This window comes from Hevea brasiliensis, chromosome 5 (assembly GCF_030052815.1).
Source record: "Hevea brasiliensis isolate MT/VB/25A 57/8 chromosome 5, ASM3005281v1, whole genome shotgun sequence".
NCBI lineage: Eukaryota > Viridiplantae > Streptophyta > Magnoliopsida > Malpighiales > Euphorbiaceae > Hevea > Hevea brasiliensis.
The window spans coordinates 57,080,772-57,101,649 of NC_079497.1; positions in this window are offsets into that span (position 1 = coordinate 57,080,772).

Here is a 20,878-nt window from a genome sequence, read left to right on the forward strand (position 1 = left end):
GAGAGTTGATGAAATACATCCCGGATGCATATGTTGATCGAAGCGCAAGAATTTTTGAGTTTGAAACAAGGGAACCGAATGTAGAGCAGTATGAGAGAGATTTCTCAAGGCTAAGCCACTATCTTTGGAAGCTTAGTCTCCACCCAGAGATAGATGCAAGAGGTTTGAGTCAGGGCTAAAGGCATTCGAGAATGCAAGTTGTGGGTTTGAGACATCGAATTTTCTTTGAATTGATATCACAAGCCTTGGAATTAGAAAGGATAGAATCGAAGGCGGTGAGGAAGGGTTCACAAGAGAAATCGAGAAAAAGACAAGGGGAAAAATCGGTTGAGCAGAGTTACGGTGCTACCTCTAGAAAGAGAAAGAAGTTTAGTGGACCCGAGGTCGGGGTGGAAAGATTTAGTAGAGGCAGATTTTCGGACAGAGACCCCTAGGTCCGGCCAGTGATCAGCGAGGGTTCACGATGCGCCCCCCTATGAGACTTGTGGCAAGATTCATGGGGAGTGTTATTGGGCCACTGGAGCTGTTTTTAACTGCGGAGGCAAGGGTCATTTAGCAAGAGACTGTACTAGTGCTCCGAGATATGGTCCAACTCCTACTACTGCCGGGGAATCTATTCAGAGTCCTGCTCCCAGAGGTTCACAGTCTGTTGGTAGAGGAAGAGGCAGAGGTAGAGGCACTGCTTCAGGCAGTCAGGGCACAATTGGTCAGTCAGGACAAGGAAGTGCTTCAACCAGAATCTACGCAATGAGACAGCGTGAAGAGGCTGAGACTTCTGATGTGGTAGCTAGTACATTCTCTATCTCTGATCAAGAAGTATTTGTATTGTTTGATCCGGGTTCAACCCATTCATATGTTAGTGCTAGCATAGTTAGTTCACTTGCTGTTTCATGTGTGCAAATGGGTTTTGAAGTGCTAGTAACTAGTCCTTTAGGACAAGAAGTCCGGGTCAATAGAATTTATAGAGACTGTCCTTTGGTGATCCAAGGACATGTTTTCCTGTCAGACTTGATTGAAATGCCCTTCAGAGAGTATGATATTATCTTGGGCATGGATTGGTTAGCCAGGCATCATGCTATGATTATTTGTAGGCGAAGATAGTCACTTTTGGTCTCCTCTATACGGTGATGTGGTAATACACGGGAGAGGCATTTATCGCCATCAAACATCATTTATTTTGCACTAGCGGAAGAATGATCGAAAGGGTGTGAAGCATACTTGGCACATGTGATAGACACCCGGTGGGAGTCGGCACTAAGGGACATCCCTACGGTATGTGACTTTCCGGATGTATTTCCTGATGAATTGCCAGGATTACCTCCAGAAAGAGAGGTGCAGTTTGAGATTGATGTTATGCCTAGTGTGGACCCAATCTCCATAACGCCATATAGAATGGCACTGCGAGTGAAAGAGTTGAAAGTGCGATTGCAAGAAGCGCTTGACAAGGGCTTCATCCGCCTAGTGTGTCACCTTGGGGAGCACCAGTGTTGTTTGTAAAGAAGAAAGATGGCACTCTCCGCTTGTGTATTGATTATCGGCAGTTGAATAAGGTGACAATAAAGAATAGATATCCATTACCCCGCATTGATGACTTGTTTGATCAGTTGAGGTGCGGTATGTTCTCCAAAATTGACACGAGATCGAGTTATTATCAATTTGAAGGTACAAGAGCAAAGTATTCCTAAAACTGCCTTCAGAACCCGCTATGGCCATTATGAGTTCCTAGTTATGCCATTTGGGTTAACTAATGCTCCGGCTGCTTTTATGGATCTGATGAACACTATCTTCAGACCATACCTCGACCAGTTTGTTGTGGTATTCATTGATGATATATTGGTCTACTCGAGGAATGCAGAAGAGCATGATAGACATTTGCGGATTGTACTGCAGACTTTTAGGGAGAAACAGCTATATGCCAAATTGTCGAAGTGTGAATTTTGGCTGAAGTAAATATCTTTCTTGGGGCATGTAGTATCAGAAGAGGGCATCAAGGTAGATCCAAGTAAGATTGAAGCTGTCCTTAATTGGAGGCCACCCGAAAATGTCACGAGAGATTCGCGATTTTAGGTTTAGTGGATACTACCGTAGATTTGTGAAGGATTCTCCATGTTGGCATCTCCATTGACCAAGCCGCTTAGAAAAGATGTAAAATTTCGGTGGACGGATAAATGCCAGTGAGTTTTGATGAATTGAAGAGATGTTTGGTGAAGCTCCAGTCCTAACTTTACCCACACCGGGTAAAGAATATACAGTTTACAGCGATGCTTCTCACAACGGGTTAGGTTGTGTGTTGATGCAAGATCGAAATGTCATTGCCTATGCATCACGCCAGCTAAAACCGCATGAGAGGAATTATCCGACACATGATTTGGAGCTTGCAGCCATTGTGTTTACTCTTAAGATCTGGAGACATTTTTTGTATGGGGAGAAATGTTACATCTACACAGATCATAAGAGTTTAAAGTATTTGGGCACCCAGAAAGAGCTGAATTTGAGACAGAGGAGATGGCTAGAGTTGATAAAAGACTATGATTGTCTGATAGACTATCAGCCAGGGAAAGCTAATGTTGTGGCTGACGCCCTAAGTCGCAAGACTATGGCAAGCCTACGGGTTACTCCTTTGTCTTTGGTACATGAGTTAAGATCATTGCATGCCAGCTTAGGGATTAGTGATGATGGGCAGACAGCAGTTGCATGGCATGTATAGCCAGTGTTGATTGATCAGATTAGAATGGCTGCTCAGAATGATCAGAAGTATCAGAAATTGTTGGAAGAAGTCCAGCAGGGCAAGAAACCAGAATTCTCAATCAGAGATGATGGTCTACTGCTACACCAGGGCAGAATATGTGTTCCTAATGATGTTGAATTGAGGAAGATCATTTTGAAGGAAGCACATGAGTCTCCTTTTGCCATGCATCCTGGTGGCACAAAAATGTATAGAGGGCTAAAGGAGCATTACTGGTGGATGGGTATGAAAAGGAATGTGGCAGAGTTTATATCCAAATGCCTAACTTGTCAGCAAGTAAAGGCGAGCATCAAGTACCATTGGTTGTTACATCCACTACGATGCAGTGGAAATGGGAGAGAATAACGATGGATTTTGTGATGGGACTTCCGAGGACACAGAAGAGTCATGATGCAATTTGGGTCATTGTTGACAGACTGACTAAGTCTGCTCATTTTCTGCCGATCGAATGGACTACGATTTAGAAAGATTGGCCAAGTTATACATTGATGAGATTGTGAGGCGCATGGAGTGCGGTATCCATTGTATCGACAGAGATCCTAGGTTCACTTCTAGATTCGGGTAGTCTTGAGAGCCCTAGGAACTAGATTGAACTTCAGTACTGCATTCCACCCACAGACAGATGGCCAGTCTGAGAGGGTAATTCAGATCTTGGAGGATATGCTACGGGCTTGTGTGATTGAGTTTGAGGGTAGTTGGGATACACACTTGCCTTTGATTGAGTTTGCTTATAACAACAGCTACCAATCAAGCATTGGGATGCCTCCATATGAAGCTTTGTATGGCAGAAAATGTAGAACCCCATTGTGTTGGGATGACGTGGGTGAAAGAAAGATGATTGGACCCGAAATTATTCAACAGACAGAAGAGAAAATCCGGGTGATCAGAGATCGACTTAAAGCTGCATCAGATCGTCAGAAGTCTAATATTTGAAGAGAAGGGATATTGAGTATGTAGTGGGTGAGAAAGTTTTCCTCAAGGTTTCTCCTTGGAAGAGGATTATGAGATTCGGCAGAAAGGGAAAACTAAGTCCTCGTTTTATTGGGCCATATGAGGTTCTGGAAAGAGTGGGTCCTTTGGCATATCGGTTGGCACTACCTCCAGAGTTGGAGAAGATACATAATGTCTTCCATGTGTCCATGTTGAGGAGGTACCGATTAGACCCATCTCATGTACTACCAGTAGAAGAAATAGAAGTAAATCAAGACCTCGCATATGAAGAAGAACCCATAAAGATTCTGGTTTATGAGGTGAAGCAGCTACGGAATAAGCAGATACCATTGGTAAAAGTGCTGTGGAACCATCATTCGGGCCAAGAAGCTACTTGGGAACGAGAGGAGGACATGAGGAGACAACACCCACAGCTGTTCAGAGATTGATACCAGGTAAAAATTTCGAGACAAAATTTATTTAAGGGGGGGAGAATTGTAACACCCCCGTTGTATAGCCTGGTATATTTCACTGTTCCAGTGACCGATGTCGGTCCGGACAATTAATGGGATTAGGGCCACACTTAAGACAATTTGAGAAGCCATAAACATAAATAATTACTAATGTTTAATTAGTTAACTACAAATAAGAAAAACAGAACATAAGAGGTTAAACGAGCCGAGAGTCACAGCGATGAGTGACCTCCTCGAGGAGCACTGAAGTCATTTTAAACTCAAATTTGAACCGTAAAAGTGACGCCATGTCCTTAGGACCCTTATGAACACAAAGTGGAAAAGAGAAAATCACGAAAAGAACTGTTAAGCTACCAAATAATTAGGTTAGGGAGCGGAAGAAATATTGGATTATTTACAAACCGAGATGAGCAGGCGAGGACAATTTGGTCAATTGACCCGAGAGTGACTCGACCTAATCGCCGAATAAAATCGGAGAAAAGAAAATTTCGGAATCGAGAATTAAATTAAAGAACTGATAGAAAAAAAAAAAAAGAAAGAAGATGGAAAAGTCAAAGTGATGACATCATGCATGATGTCATAAAGGCTTAATTGATTTATTTTATTAATTTGGGAATTTTGGTCTTCCTAAGACATAAAAGAAAAGAAAAGAAAAAATATAATAAAGTCATCTTCTTCATCAAAAACGTGACTCTCTCTCCCTCACCCTCTCCCTCACCTAAAACCTCCATTAAAGCTCAATTTTGAGCTTGAAAATCATAAGATTTCACCATAGAAAAATTAGCCACCATAGTTAAAGCTTATCTAGGCAACTTGAGAAGAGGATTGAGCAAGAAAGAAAGAAGGAAAATTTGAAGGAAAGGAGGAAGAAAATTGCTACACAAAGGTTAGTATGCTAAACTCTTCATTTATCCATTCAAATGCACATGTGATGGTTGAAAGTGAGCTTAGAACTTGATTAAATGAAACAAACATGGGAGAATGACCATTGCTGAAATTTGGCCTGGTTGGGAGGAGTATGGTTTGCATGAATATGATGCAATTGAATGAGTTTAGAAACTTTACATAGTTAAATGATTAACATTTAAACCATTAGAACTAGTTAAAGGCATGAAAATGATGAGTTAGGGTTTTCAATGCTAGGGTTTATGAACCAAAATTTGGAGAAATACATAAATGGCATGTTTAACCTATTGTGAAGTGAAATAATGGTCAATTATGACCAAATAACTTGTGTGGGAATGATAGGAAACTAAGTTAAATTCGTAGGTCAATGGTCATGCTGCTGGCAGAATGACCAAACCCACTTTGAAGGACCAAAACTCAAATTTTACAAGTCCAATTGATATGCCACCAATTGGAGATGAAAATAGACATAAAAAAGCACAATTTTCATTAAGGAACCATAGCCAAAAACTGACCAAAACTTGGTGAAACAATTGACCAAAGTGAGTTGATAGCAGGCTGCCACTGCACTAAACTGACCAAATGAACAGTAACTATTCATTTGGTCATAACTCGAGCTAAGTAGGTCAAATTGACCTGAAATTTTACCAGAAATTAGATATGATATAGACCTAAAACTTTCATGAAGAACACCAACCCAAATTAGGCCATTAACTCATTCAAATCATTGAGCAAAGTTAAATTTACTGTACTGAGATTCTGCAGAATTTTCATTGAGCAGCAATGTTTGGATGGTTATAACTCTCTCTAGAAAACTCGGATTTAGGCGATTCTTGAACCGATGGAAACCTAAGACATAGTACAACATTTCATATGAAGAAAGTGAGACCAAATTATGAACTTAACTTGATCAAATTATTAACCAAAGTTGGACCAAAAATCTGCCAGCACCAAAATCTTAGTATGAACAGTATACGTGAACAGTAAACTTATTTTGGCCATAACTTGAGCTACAAAACTCCGATTGAGGTGATCCAAAAATGAGAATACACTTAAGACAATAAGAAACATTTTCTATGAAGGAAGTTTTGTCAAATTCCAACAGTAGATCGACCAATGGAACAGTGCAACTTCGGAGAACCAAAACCGAAAATTGGCAATTTTGCCAAAATGACCTAAGCTTTGAGAAAATGACCAAAACCAACAAGTTTAATGACCAAAATGTGGTATGTAGGTGAAGTTAGAGTTCCCATACCTAGTAAGCCTTAAAAAGTCAACTATTTGACTGGAATAGTGCAGTGAATAGTAACCCGAAACATAAAATTTCGATAACGTCGAATTTAAAACGTTAGAGCTAAGTTTATTTTGGATTTATTTTAAGTTCTAGTACTGAAACATTGTAAAATTGCGTGTTTCAGTGGAAAAGAATACCGGGACAGAACCCGAGGAGTAGAGTCAAGGCCAACAGGCGACTCGTTTGAGGTTTGTGCACAACATTTACTTTTATAATCATCTTTTGCATATCGTTTTGAACAATATGAAATATTGGATTATGGCATTTTTATGATGTTTGATCTAAATTGTTGAAAGTTATTATGTATATTTGAAAAGACAATGTTTAGCAAATTGTTAAGATAAGTTTTGAAACCACAGTGTCATGACCACATATTTGAACACCTCACTAGCACGACTAGTGGGGATAATTAGTTTCGAATTTTGATTCCTTCTCTGGAGAAGTGTTGAGGTGTGCCAGTAGAAGAGGATGTGAATGGATATCCATATATTTGAGCTAGCTAGCCTTGTGATATGATTTCTCTTTAGTCTCTGGCTATTGAGATTCTATTTGTTTCGAATGGCGTGATCTAACTGTGGGTTTTATGAAATGTGTTTTGATACTTTGAAATGAACTTGGTTTACATGTAAAATCTTACAATGCATAATTGTATTTAATTTCCATGTTTAGCCAAATTTTTAAATGAATGTGCTTTAAGTTTTGCATAAAGATTATTTTAGTATATTGTGCACCACTGAGTCCTAGTACTCGTGATAGCTTTATTCTTTGCCGCAGAGATACAGAGACTAGAGGAGCAGCAGATCGAGTCACTTTGAGGTGTGAGAAGCTACTGACCTAAAGTTTTGGGTATAATTTATACCCTAATCAGAAATATTTCTTTTGATGTATATATTGCACATAAATGTATGGACATGTACATGGGTCTTGAGCAACTTGTACAAAGTTTGTATAAAAGTTGTAATAAATTTTAATTTGGACTTTTTGAATGTAAATTTTAGTATGATGAATATATAAATTGTTTATCTTGAATGGAATATGAATAAATGATATTGATGGACAGTATTTTGAGAATTTTTGAACTTGTGAATTTTGAGAAATTGGTTGAGATTGAGTATGAATTTGAAGCAGTGGTTAGATAATTATTGGAAGTGCTTTTATTTCAGGTATTTGAAGAACGGTTTTCTCAAAATACAGAGGAAACTCTGTCAAAATTTTTAATTTCAACTTTGCGGAAAACTAAAATGGCCAAAAATATTAATTAGTTTTAATTTCAACTAAATGTTTTAAATATTTATTAGAAATGCTCACCACTTGTCAAAGATAAGAAAATTGTTTTAAAATCCCTTGTAGGGTACTTAATGAGTTATCGGTAGGTGAACTTCGGTAGTTCATTAGGTATTCTACGGGATCATGTTATGCCTTACAGAGGGGTAAGGTGTGACATGGTCTTTATAATTCTTTATTCTTACAAATGGTTTTCTTTAATTTGCCTCAAAATTAAAGTGGCGACTCTTCACTTTTCCACTTCGAAGAGAACCGTCCGACGACTGCAAAACCCTTGCGACAGGTAATAATAATATAATATACTTATTAAGCATTATACATAGAATATTTTTTTTATATTAGTATTGTTATTTAGATGTTAGTATTATTATTAGTGTTTTAACAATAATTTATCTTTCGACTTTCTTTTTCATATAATAAAGTTAATTGAGTGCAAATGAAGGTGTTATCATATTGGAGGAAGGCTTGGAACTTGAAAGTTGATATTAGAGTTTTTTTAGAGTGAAAATTTTGGCAATAAAACTTGACTTTATGATACACTTGTTGATTTAGTGTTATTTTATATTTAGGATAAAAATATTATGTAACACCCCTCACCCGACTACAGTGTAGCCTAGCGAGGCGTGCTACATTCGGTGTCGGAGCACCCTAACTTATCTTACTTTATTTCTTTAATCATTTTTAAGTTATTATATTTTAATATCAATTATTTTTCAATGGAGAAACTAATGGAGTTTCCCCTATTTTATTATCGTTTGACGTGTTTTACTATTCACCTATTTGAAATTTTTAATAATATTTTCACAATAAAATCTTATCCATGCAAATCATGATTATCTCATCAATCATTCTTATAATTATCTCATATTTCAAATCTCAACCATATATGTCAATTTAATAATCATTTCCATACATTTCCATTCATACTGAATTCATATGTAAAAATTTTCAAATTACATAAATTTACATTATTTATAAACTGATTACGCAAGTTCATAATTTACATAATATACAAAATACATAAAATAACTTATATGGGTCCTATCTACATGCATTACTGAGGAGGTGACAACCTTGAATACTTCTGACACTTCTGCAGATTTGGACTTCAAAATCATAGTCTAATATCCACTGAGTTTTGCCTTCAGTACCTGCGCGAGGAAACAAATCCATCGCACTAAGCATTTCTGCTTAGTGGTGCAATAATATAACAAAGAAAATAATATACAAAATACAGATGGAAATAAAACATGGTTCAAATAATTTAGAGCTAATTATGCTTCAATAAGGTTTCTAATATTTAATATCTTTTTTTTTTTAATTTAGTCCTCTTTGGAGATGTTTAGTTCATAAGATTATAGTAAGAATATATAATATACTAATATTCTAATAGCATTATTCTTAACTTAATATTATTATGAAAGGTACATTTGTAACATTTATTTAAATTATATTTCTATTATTAACATTTTTTTATCCTTTAATTCAAAACCTTCTAGGTAATCTTAAACTATTTCACAATAATTAAAGTTCCCAGTGCATTCAATAATAGATAACTTTTTTTTTATCATCAGTCCAGTTCATTTCAATTATTTCTAACATTTTATTAATCGTTTTCTTGATGATTTTGAGCCTCTTTTTATTGTAATAATTCTTGTTCTTTATCTTGATATTTAATTTCCTTACTTTTTTTAATAATCAATTCAATTATATTTATTGTGACACCCCTTACCCGTCTACAGTCTAGCCGAGCAAGATATGCCACACAGTGTACCGAAACACCATATTTTAATTCAATCAATTTTTTTTTCATTCTTCCTAATTTATTTTCTTCATAGCTATGAAGTACAATTTATGAAATATAATTCATTCAAGTTATTTATTGAAATTATAATTTATTTGAGGTTTCGAAAATTTTATAGAAAATTCAGCAGAATACCGGCTAAAAATGGAGAAAACAGTTCTTCGGAACCTGTGAAAAACACTTCCAAAATTCTCAGTCAATCCCAAACTCCATTTCATCATCAAAATCTCAATACTTTTCAACAACATTTCCATTTCTCAATCATTCATTTCATATGATATTCATATACAAGTCATTAATTTTTTTCATTCATAAACACAATTCTCACTATTTACATTAATACCAAAATACATTACATGAGTTTTCAATTGCACATGAGAAAGTAAAAGTTAATTACAAAATATCAAAATAAAATCTAGTGTCCTACCAATGCACTGATGACGGTGAGGTGACACGGACACTATGGAGAGCTGCAGATGGTCTCACCCAGTCTGTGGTCTACTGGGCTCTCAGTCGGTCTCTCCAGAACCTACGCGTGGCAAAAAGCAATGCGCTAAGCAATAATGCTTAGTGGTGCCAATAATAAAATAAAAAGAAATAACAGAAAATAAATATGCAGTGCATGTTCTGATGTTTTATGTAGACCATTTTTTGATCATTATTGGTAATCTTATTTATTATGTACTTGTTATATTCATAATTTCATTAAATTTATCCACTTTCATTTTTTATTGCCAAAGTAACCTATACTGGACGACTGGACTGGATAAACGGGTAAACTAGCACTGGGTATCAAGTACCTCGGGCCGTCATACCATCGGTCACATATGTATCTCCCGGTGTGCAACAGAACAACAAATAAGCTGTAATAACATTAGGCATAAGGCCAAGTATCAACATAATGTCAGAATGGCTAAAAGCCATGAAATCACAGAATGGCATAATGCCATGTGCAGTACTGCTAACTAAACCCTATTGGCATGCCAACCTATCCAAACCAATCTTGCTAGGTGTACTAGGGCATGTTACACTTTTAAATTGTACAATTCTTGAAATTTAAGTTTAGGTGTTATTATTCATTTCATTAGTCAACTAAAATGTTGACTTTTGCATAGACAATAGGTACATTGGTTCTAATACTCTCAACATACCACATTTTGCATTCTAAAGTTCTTGGTATTGGTTGCCAATACCATTTCTAAGCTTAGTGTTAATTATTCACAATTTTCATATTTTAAGCCTTATGTTTACTATTCCATTGGTCATTTGTACAATAGGAATTTGGCAAAGTTGTCTTCATGAAAGTTGTTCCTTATTTTGTCTAGTTACATTTCCTTTTTTAAATCACTCCATTTGGAGTTTTTTAGCTCAAGTTATGGCCTAAACACCATAACTGGCCGGATTGGACAGAATCCAAAATTCTGGGCAAAACTGGTCCTGCCAGATTTAGTAACCTAAGTTTGGTTGGCAATTTGACTAGGTTATGGTCAGAATTTGGATTTGTGTTCTTCATGAAAGTTTTAGTTCTATGTCTCAGCTTTCTTCTGGTAAAATTTCAGGTCAATTGGACTTTTCTACACTGAGTTATGACCAAATGAATAAGCACTATTCATTTGGTCATTTTGCCAAGGCAGAATGCATGTCACCCAGATTAGGGCAATTTTTAGGTTAACTTAGTTTAGTTTTATGGGCAGGGTTTCTTCACCAAAGTTGTGCCATTATGTGTCTAGTTTCATGTCCAATTAGTTTTGCACCAATTGAACCTCTACAACTCCATTTATAGCTACCCAAACCTGCTGGACTCATGCTCAGTCCTGCAGGTCAGGCAAGGTAGCTCACCCATACACAAATGCCAAGCCTCAACTCACTTCAATTCCTCATCATACACAGCCAAATGGTCACTAGTTGACCATTTGAACTTTCATTCACCAACACATGAGCAAAACCCTAGGTTTTGCCCAAACCCTAGCTCCATCAACTTCAATTCTTCTTATACATGTAATCAATGAATTAAGACATCTAACTCATGTTCAATGGCAGCCATGGACCACTATAAATTAACCTAATCAATGAAATCCTAACATACTTTAAGGCTGTCAAAATTTTGATGAGTGCATACTTATAGTTTTCTTTCCAATTCCTTGCAATTTCTAAGCTCAATCAAGTCCTTAAACATATATTGAAAGAAAGGAAGAGAGATTGGTAACTAACCTTGTGAGTAGAATTTTTCCAATCAAAATTCCTTCTCTTTCTTTGGCTTTCTTGGCAGCCAAACACCTTCCCAAGAGGTAAGGATAATTTTTAATGACAAGAACTTAAGGTTTAGTGGTGAGAATTCAAGGTTTGGAAGAGAGAAAATGAAAGGAATTTTAATAGAGGAAGAAATGGTTCACGGATGGAAATGGGAAGAAGAAGAAAGCTGGGTTTTTCTTTCATTTTCTGTCCATTTTATTCATTTTAAATAGGTTAAGGACATGTGTCACAATATGATTGGTCATTAGGGTTTTAACGACATCATAATGATGTCAAAATTCTCATTTATTCCATTTTCTTTTCTTTTTCTTTTCTACTCATTTTCAATTTAATTTTTAGCAATATTTATTCATATTTTATATTATAATAATTATTTACTTAACTGGACAAGTCGGCCAAAAATCATCTCTGAAGATGAATGACCAAAATGCCCTCCGTTTGGCTTATTGAGCTAAAATTGTCTATACCAATTGAAAAATTTTTCTAAGAATTTCCTTGACATTCTAATGCCATAGAAATCTCAATGACCCTTCTCTGAAGTCTCAAAAATTATTTTATGAATTTTTCGCAGGGTCGAGGGCTCCTAGTTGCGAGAACCGCAACTTCCCACTAGGTTACCCATCGCTCCCTCATCGGCTCATTTAACTTGATTGTATTTTATTTCTAAAATTTTTCCTAAATTTTTCTTATTAATATTTGAGTTAATTATGGTTCCTCACTTTAGTTTAAATATTTTTCCGGACGTTCTAGCTATCTGGACGTCGCTGGTCACCGGAACAGTAGAATGTACGGAGTTGCTACAGGGAGGGTGTTACACAAGAAATGCCACACAGTGTACCGGAACACCCTATTTTAATTCAATTATTTTTATTCTTCCTAATTTATTTTTTTTTTCATAGTTATGGAGTACAATTTGTGAAATATAATTCATTTCAGTCATTTATTGAAATCATAAATTTATTTGAGGTTCTGCAAATTTTATAGAAAATCCGACAGAGTACCGGCTAAAAATGGAGAAAACAGTTCTTCGGAGCCTGTGAACAACACTTCCAATATTTTCAATCAATCCCAAACTCCATTTCATCAACAAAATCTCAATATGTTTTTCAACAACATTTCCATTTCTCAATCATTTATCTCATATGATAATCATGTAAAAGTCGTAAATAAATATTCACTTTTTCATTCATAAATACAATTTTCACTATTTACATTAATACCAAAATATATTACATAAGTTTCAATTACATAGGAGAAAATAAAAGTTAATTACAAAATACCCAAAATGAAACCTAGTGTCCTACCAATGCACTGACATCGGTGAGGTGACACAGACACTATGCAGAGCTGCAGAAGGTCTCACCCAGTCTATGGTCCACTGGGCTCTCGGTTTGTCTCTCCAGAACCTACGCGTGGCAAAAGCAACGCGCTAAGTAATAATTCTTAGTGGTGCCAATAATAAAATAAAAAGAAATAACACAAAATAAATATGCAGTGAATGTATTGATGTCTCATTTCAAACAAATTTTCGATGAGTATTTGTAGTCTTACTTATTTTGTACTTGTTATATTCATTATTTCATTAAATTTATCCACTTTCATTTTTTGTTGCCCAAGTAACTTATACTGGATGACTGAACTGGATAAATGGGTAAACTGGCATTGGGTATCAAGTACCTCGGGCCGTCACACCATCGGTCACATATGTGTCTCCCGGTGTGCAACAGAACAGCTAATAAACTGTAATAACATTAGGCACAAGGCCAAGTCTCAACACAATGACAGAATGGCTAAAAGCCATAAAATCACAAAATGGCATAATGCCATGTGCAGTACTGCTAACTGAACCCAATTGGCATGCCAACCTATCCAAACCAATCTTGCTAGGTGTACTAGGGCATGTTACACTTTTAAACTTTACAATTCTTGAAATTTAAGTTTAGGTATTACTATTCATTTCATTAGTCAACTAAAATGTTGACTTTTTCATAGACAATAGGTACATTGGTTCTAATACTCTCAACATACCACATTTTGCATTCTAAAATTGTTGGTATTGGTTTCCAATACCATTTCTAAGCTTAGTGTTAGTTGTTCAAAATTTTCAGATTTTAAGCCTTGTGTTTACTGTTATATTGGTCATTTTTACAGTAAGAATTTGGCAAAATTATCTTCATGAAAGTTGTTCCTTATTTTGTCTAGTTACACTTCCTTTTTTGAATCACTCCATTTGGAGTTTTGTAGCTCAAGTTATGGCCTAAACACCATAACTGGCTGGACTGGATAGAATCCAAAATTCTGGGCAAAACTGGTTCTGCCAGATTTGGTAACCTAAGTTTGATTGGAAATTTGACTGGGTTATGGTAAGAATTTGGATTTTTGTTCTTCATGAAAGTTTTAGGTCTATGTCTCATCTTTCTTCTGGTAAATTTCAGGTCAATTGGATCTTTCTACACTGAGTTATGACCAAATGAATAAACACTGTTCATTTGGTCATTTTGCCCAGGCAGAATGCAAGTCACCCATATTAGGGCAATTTTTAAGTTAACTTAGTTTGGTTTTCTGGGTAGGGTTTCTTTACCAAAGTTGTGCCATTATGTGTCTAGTTTCATGTCCAATTGGTCTTGCACCAATTGAACCTCTACAACTCCAATTATAGCTGCCCAAACCTGCTGGACTCATACTCAGTTCTGCAGGTCAGCCAAGGCAGCTCACCCATGCACAAAATTTTTAGAAGAAATTAGCACTAACCTTAACTTAGGCACTTTCCAAGGCTTCAAAACTTCACTTTCTTCCCTTCTTTTTGCTGTAAGCTTGCTCTAGGTGTGAGGATGAGTTCTTGTGAAGGGAGGCTAGGGTTTTGAGGTAGTTTGATGGGAGAACCAAAGCTTGGAAAAGCTTTAATGGAGTTTTCCTTCCTCTCTCTCTCTCTCCACGTTTTTTGGGTGCCCAAAGGTTGAAGAAGCAACTGATTTTTCTTTCTTTTTTTCTGCCTATTAAGTCATTTTAAATAAGTTAATGCCATGTGTCAAAGTTTGATTGGGTGGGGGATTTTTAATGACATCATAATGATGTCATAATTCTAATTCCTTTAATTTTCTTTCCTTTTCTTCTCTACTAAATTTTAATTTAATTTTTAGCAATATTTATTCATATATTATGTCATAATAATTATTTACTTAACTGGATAAGTCGGCCAAAAATCATCTCTGAAGATGAAATGACCAAAATGCCCTCCGTTTGGCTTAACAGACTAAAATTGTCTGTACCGATTGAAAAATTTTTTCTAAGCATTTTCTTGGCATTCTAATGCCATAGAAACCTCAATGACCATTCTCTGGAGTCCCAAAAATTATTTTATGAATTTTTCCCCAGGTCTAGGGCTCCTAGTTGTGAGAACCGCAACTTCCTACTAGGTTACCCATCGCTAGGGCACCAGCTCATTTAACTTGGTTGTATTTTATTTCTAAAATTTTTCCTAAATTTTTTTTTATTAATATTTGAGTTAATTATGGTTCCTCACTTTAGTTTAAATATTTTTCGGACGTTCTAACTATCTGGACCGACACTAGTCACCGGAACAGTAGAATGTACGAAGTTGCTATAGGAAGGGTGTTATAACTCTTCCCCTCTAATTTAAATTTCATCCTCGAAATTTACCTGATGCAAACAGTTGAGGGAACTGTTGCCTCATTGTCTCTTCACTTTCCTAAGTTGGCTCCTCGGTGTTGTGGTGCCTCCAAAGCACTTTCACCAGTGGAATCTGCTTATTTCTCAACTCTTTCACTTCTTGAGCCAGGATCCGTATGGGTTCTTCTTCATATATCAAATCCGGTTGTACTTCAATTTCTTCCATGGAGATGACATGTGAAGGATCTAAGCGGTATCTTCTTAACATAGATACGTGGAACACATTGTGGATCTTGTCCAGCTCTGGTGGTAAAGCTAGCCTATAGGCCACTGGACCCACATGTTCAATGACTTCATATGGGCCAATGAACCTAGGACTTAACTTACCTTTTCTTCCAAACTTTAGTACCTTCTTCCATGGCGACACCTTGAGGAACACTTTATCGCCAACCGCATATTCTATTTCTTTTCTCTTCAAGTCAGCATAGGATTTATGTCTGTCTGAGGCAACCTTCAGATTGGCTTTGATTAGTTTTACCTTCTCCTCAGTCTGTTTCACCAGGTCTAGCCCTACTAGTTTATCTTCGCCCAATTCAGTCTAGCACACTGGAGTTCTACATTTCCTCCCATACAGTGCTTCATACGGGGCAATTTGGATACTAGCTTGGTAACTATTGTTGTATGCAAATTCTGCCAGTGGGAGGTATCTATCCCAACTTCCCTCAAACTCAATGACACAACTCCTCAGCATATCCTCAAGGACTTGACATATATTTCACGTTATTATTATTATTTCAGTTCAATATTTGTATTAGTTCAATTGGTTTCAATTGTTTACCCGGATTACTCTTTCTGATTGCCCATCCATCTGAGGATGAAAAGCTGTACTGAAGTGGAGTTGTGTACCCAAGGACTCATGCAACTTCTTCCAAAATCTCAATGTAAACCTTGGGTCTCGATCAGATATGATAGAAAGTGGAATTCCATGCAGTCTAACTATCTCACTGATATACAATTCTGCTAACTTCTCCAATGAGTAGTCAGTCCTTACTAGCAGAAAGTGTGCTGACTTCGTCAATCTATCTAATATCACCCATACTGCATCATGCTTCTTCTGGGTGAGAGGTAGACTAGTTACAAAATCCATGGTGACCGGATCCCATTTCCATTCAAGTATGTGTATAGGCTGTAGCAAACCTAATGGAACTTGATGTTCTGCCTTGACTTACTGACATGTCAAGCATTTAGTCACATAGTCAGCTATGTCCTTCTTCATACCAGGCCACCAATACTGAAGTTTCAGATCATGATACATTTTTGTACTTCCTGGGTGCATAGCATAAACACTGGTGTGCGCCTCTTTCAGAATACTGGCTTTTAATTCCCCATCATCTGGTACACATACTCGTCCTTTGTATTACAAACACCCATCTGCTTTCATCTCATAGTCAATTGCTTTCCCTTCTGAGATTTTACTCACAGTAGTCATTAATTTCTCATCTACCTTTTGCCCATCTAAAATCTGTTGTAGCAGGTTTGGCCTCACTTGCAACTCAGCCAAAATAGCTCCATCTCGAGCCAAGGATAGACGGGCATTCAATGATCTCAAAGCTGTGATGGATTTTCTGCTCAAAGCATCTGCAACTACATTTGCCTTCCCAGGATGGTAGTCAATTACACAATCATAGTCTTCAGGAACTCAATCCATCGCCTCTGTCTAAGGTTGAGCTCCTTCTGGGTTGGCAAGTATTTCAGACTCTTGTGGTCTGTGTAAATGTAGCACTTTTCACCATACAAGTAGTGCCTCCATATCTTCAGTGTGAAGATAATTGCTGCAAGTTCTAGATCATGGGTAGGGTAATTCTGTTCATGTGGCCTTAGCTGCCTGGAAGCATAAGCGACCACCTTCCCTTCTTGCATCAATACACACCCTAACCCATTATGAGAGGCATCACTGTAGACCACAAAGTCCTTTCCTGACACTGGCTGTGTTAATACTGGTGCCTCTATCAACATAGCCTTCAACTTCTCAAAACTAGCCTGACACTTGTCATTCCAGTCAATCTGACATTCTTGTGTAACAACTTGGTCATTGGAGCAGCTATTAACGAAAATCCCTTCACAAATCTTCTGTAATACCCAGCTAGCCCCAAGAAACTTCTAACCTCAGTTGTATTTCTGGGAGGCTTCCATTCCATCACTGCTTATATTTTCTTGGGATCCACTCTAATCCCATTAGCTGACACTATGTGTCCAAGAAATGAAATCTCATTCAACCAGAAGTCACACTTGGACAACTTAGCATACAGCTTCTTTTCTCTCAAGATTTGCAGAACAATCCTCAAATGTTCATCATGTTCTTCCCTGGTCTTGGAATACACCAAAATATCATCAATAAAGACCACTACAAACCGATCTAGGTATGGATAGAAGATACGGTTCATAAGGTCCATGAATGCTGCTGATGCATTTGTTAGGCTAAAGGGCATCACCAGAAACTCATAATGCCCATACCGGGTCCTGAATGCAGTCTTTGGCACATCTGCATCCTTCACCCTCAACTGATAATACCCTGATTTGAGATCAATTTTGGAAAATACTCCTGCTCCCTTCAACTGATCAAACAGATCATCAATTATAGGCAACGGATATTTATTCTTCACAGTCACTTTATTCAACTGTCGGTAATCGATGCACAACCTCAAAGTCCCATCCTTCTTTTTCACAAACAGCACTGGAGCTCCCCATGGTGACACACTGGGGCATATAAACCCCTTATCCAGTAACTCCTGTAACTGGATTTTCAATTCTTTCAATTCTGTGGGTGCCATCCTATAAGGAGCAATAGAGATTGGTGCTGTACCCGGCAGTATCTCAATAGCAAATTCAACTTCCCTTTCTAGTGGCAAGCCAGGCAATTCTTTAGGGAACACATCTAGGAAGTCTCTTACTGTGGGTATGTCACACAGATCTGGCTTAGCCTGCCTTGTATCCACCACAGGTGCTAGGTAGGCTTTACAGCCTTTTCTCATCAGTTTTCTTGCAACTGTGGCTAAAATGACATTGGACAAGAAATCTGTCCTTTCCCCCACAACTGTAATCTCATTACCCTCAAGAGTTTTCAAAGAAATCCTCTTCAGTTTATAATCAACCATTGCCTGATGACGTGACAACTAGTCCATTCTCAAAATCATGTCAAACTCATGGAAAGGCAACTCAATCAAGTCTGCCAAGAATTCATACCCCTGAATCCTTAATGGGAAACCCTTGTACACTTTGTTCACCACTACACTGTGGCCTAATGGATTAGTGACCAGGATGTCTTGGTCATTTTCCCCTACTAGTATCCCCCTTTTTACGGGTAGGTTGATGCAGATGTATGAATGAGTGGATCCTGGATCCACCAATGCATTCACAGATGTATTGTAGAGGGAAAACATACCCCTGATGATGTCTGGGGTTTCTTGCTCCTCTTGAGCTCTCATGGCATAGGCTCTGGTAGGTGGTCTGCCCTCAGGCCTCTCTGCTGGCTCAGATGCAGGCCTCTGTGATGGTCCCACTGCCTCAGATTTGCCAGATTTCCTACCCCTTTGTGGTGCAGGAGCAAGTCTGTCTGCTTGTAATGGAGCAGCTGTAGTAGTTCTGCATGGACAGTTTCTCAACTGATGCTCTGTCGACTCACAGCTTAAGCAGGCACCAGTCACTCTCCAACACTCCCCCTTATGCCACTTCAGACAATGTGGATATGCAGAAGATGTTGGGGCTGGTCCCTTGAACCCCGTCCCTGGAGAGCTGCCCATTGATGGTGTGGACTGACCTCTCCTAGGGGTGAACTGTGGCCTGGGCCCTTGGGTCTGACCCTGACTTTGTGGTTGACCTAAACTCAGTGCAGGTGGACCCTTAAACTTCTTTTCAGGTGCAGGAGATGAACTAGACTGACCTGGGCCCCTCTTCTGCTGTCTCTCTCTTTTGGTCTGCTCACTTATTCTAACATTTTCAATTTTTATTGTAGCTTCCACTAACTTGGTGAAGTTTGTGATTCCCAAGGCAGTAATCATGATCTTTATGTTGTCATTTAATCCCTCTTCAAATCTCTTATACCTTTCGACTTCATTAGGGACTATCTCCCTTCCATAACGACTCAGTCTGACAAATTCCTTTTCATACTCTGCCACTGTCAGCTGTCTCTGCCTCAAATTAATGAACTCTCTTCTTCTCTCTTCTAGGTATACACTACCCACATATTTCTTCTTGAATTCTGAGAGGAAGAAGTCCCAAGTTATTACTTCTGGCTGTACTTCACTAGACACCGTATCCCACTATTCATATGCATCATCTTGCAACAGAGATACAGCAGCTTCTAAGTTTTGCTCTGGAGTACAGTGGAGTTATTTTAAAACCCTTCCTGTTCTGTTCAACCAGTTTTTAGCTACAACAGAATCATCTTCTCTCTTGCCAAAGAAATCTACTGCTCCAAATTTTCTCAGTCTTTCCAGGTGTGATTTCTGCTGTGGAGGTGGTGGTGGTGGTGGCGGTGGCATTACCCTAGCCATTTGTCTGAAGAATTCGGCCATTTGCTGGAACATGGCCTGTGGAGGCTGAGCAGGCTCTGCTGGAGCTGGTGGAGCAGGTTCTCCTCTACCCCCAGTCTCAGCTGCTGCAGGTGGAGCATGACTCTCCACTTCCTCCTCAACTGCCCTCTGAGATGAAGGGTCCATATCCTATTTAACAAAGACAACAGATATGCATTAGTGTCACCTCGACTCTTACAAATACAATGCATAGTATGGACTCAATCTAGCCCAGAAATGCCTAAACCATGCTCTGATACCATTAAATGTGACACCCCTTACCCGTCTACAGTGTAGCCGAGCAAGATATGCCACACAGTGTACTGGAACACCCTATTTTAATTCAATCATTTTTATTCTTCCTAATTTATTTTTTTTTCATAGTTATGGAGTACAATTTGTGAAATATAATTCATTTCAGTCATTTATTGAAATCATAAATTTATTTGAGGTTCCGCAAATTTTATAGAAAATCCGACAGAGTACCGGCTCAAAATGGAGAAAATAGTTCTTCGAAACCTGTGAAAAACACTTCCAATATTTTCAATCAATCCCAAACTCCATTTCATCAACAAAATCTCAATATGTTTTTCAACAACATTTCCATTTCACAATCATTTATCTCATATGATAATCATGTAAAAGTCATAAATAAATATTCACTTTTTCATTCATAAACACAATTTCCACTATTTACATTAATACCAAAATACATTACATAGGTTTAAATTACATAGGAGAAAATAAAAGTTAATTACAAAATACCCAAAATGAAACCTAGTGTCCTACCAATGCACTAACGTCGGTGAGGTGACACAGACACTATGCAGAGCTACAGAAGGTCTCACCCAGTCTGTGGCCTACTGGGCTCTCGGTCTGTCTCTCCAGAACCTACGCGTGGCAAAAGCAATGCGCTAAGTAATAATTGCTTACTGTTACATTGGTCATTTTTACAGTAGGAATTTGGCAAAATTGTCTTCATGAAAG